The following is a 1,883-nucleotide window of genomic DNA, read 5'->3' on the forward strand; positions in this document are numbered from 1 at the left end:
GCTCTCATATCTGGCTGGCTCGCTTGCTCTCATATCTGGCTCGCTCGCTTGCTCTCTTGTCTGGCTCGCTCTCCTATCTGGCTAGCTCGCTAGCATATCTGGCTCGCACGCTTGCTTTCTTGTCTGGCTTGCTCTCTTATCTGGCTCGCTCGCTCTCATATCTGGCTCGCTCGCTTGCTCTCATGTCTGACTCGCTCGCTCTCATATCTGGCTTTCTCGCTTGCTCTCTTGTCTGGCTCGCTCTCTTATCTGGCTCGCTCTCATACCTGGCTCGCTCGCTCTCACATCTAGCTGGCTCCCTTGCTCTCATATCTGGCTCGCTTGCTCTCTTGTCTGGCTCGCTTTCTTATCTGGCTCGCTCTTATATCTGCCTTGCTAGCTTGCTCTCATATCTGGCTCGCTCGCTTGCTCTCTTGTCTGTCTCGCTCTCTTTTATGGCTCGCTCGCATATCTGGCTCCCTTGCTCTCATATCTGGCTCGCTCGCTTGCTCTCATATCTGGCTCTCTTGCTCTCAGATCTGGCTCGCTCGCTTGCTTAATTGTCTGGCTCGCTCTCTTATCTGGCTTGCTCTCTCTCACATCTGGCTTGCTCGCTGCTCTCTTGTCTGGCTCGCTCTCTTATCTGGCTCGCTCGCATATCTTGCTCGCTCGCTCTCACATCTGGCTCGCTCGCTTGCTCTCAAATGTGGCTAGCTCGCTTGCTCTCTTGTCTTGCTCCCTCTCTTATCTGGCTCGCTCGCTCTCATATCTGGCTGGCTCGCTTGCTCTCATATCTGGCTCGCACGCTTGCTCTCTTGTCTGGCGTTCTCTCTTATCTGGCTCGCTCGCTTTCATATCTGGCTCGCTCGCTTGCTCTCATGTCTGGCTCGCTCTCTTATCTGGCTCGCTCGCATATCTGGCTCGCTCGCTCTCAAATCTGGCTCGCTCGCTTGCTCTCATATCTGGCTAGCTCGCTTGCTCTCTTGTCTTGCTCGCTCTCTTATCTGGCTCGCTCGCTCTCATATCTGGCTGGCTCGCTTGCTCTCATATCTGGCTCGCTCGCTTGCTCTCTTGTCTGGCTCGCTCTCTTATCTGGCTAGCTCGCTAGCATATCTGGCTCGCACGCTTGCTTTCTTGTCTGGCTTGCTCTCTTATCTGGCTCGCTCGCTCTCATATCTGGCTCGCTCGCTTGCTCTCATGTCTGACTCGCTCGCTCTCATATCTGGCTTTCTCGCTTGCTCTCTTGTCTGGCTCGCTCTCTTATCTGGCTCGCTCTCATACCTGGCTCGCTCGCTCTCACATCTAGCTGGCTCCCTTGCTCTCATATCTGGCTCGCTTGCTCTCTTGTCTGGCTCGCTTTCTTATCTGGCTCGCTCTTATATCTGCCTTGCTAGCTTGCTCTCATATCTGGCTCGCTCGCTTGCTCTCTTGTCTGTCTCGCTCTCTTTTATGGCTCGCTCGCATATCTGGCTCCCTTGCTCTCACATCTGGCTCGCTCGCTTGCTCTCTTGTCTGGCTTGCTCTCTTATCTGGCTCGCTCGCATATCTGGCTCGCTCGCATATCTGGCTCGCTCGCTCTCATGTCTGGCTCGCTTCGCTCTCATATCTGGCTTGCTCGCTTGCTCTCATATCTGGCTCGCTCGCTTACTCTCATATCTGGCTCGCTCGCTTGCTCTCTTGTCTGGCTCACTCTCTTATCTGGCTCGCTCGCATATCTGGCTCGCTCGCTCCCAAATCTGGCTCGCTCGCTTGCTCTCATATCTGGCTTGCTCGCTTGCTCTCATATCTGGCTAGCTCGCTTGCTCTCTTGTCTTGCTCGCTCTCTTATCTGGCTCGCTCGCTCTCATATCTGGCTCGCTCGCTTGCTCTCATGTCTGGCTCGCTCGCTCTCATATCTGGCTTTC

This window comes from Hyla sarda, unplaced genomic scaffold, assembly GCF_029499605.1.
Source record: "Hyla sarda isolate aHylSar1 unplaced genomic scaffold, aHylSar1.hap1 scaffold_22, whole genome shotgun sequence".
NCBI lineage: Eukaryota > Metazoa > Chordata > Amphibia > Anura > Hylidae > Hyla > Hyla sarda.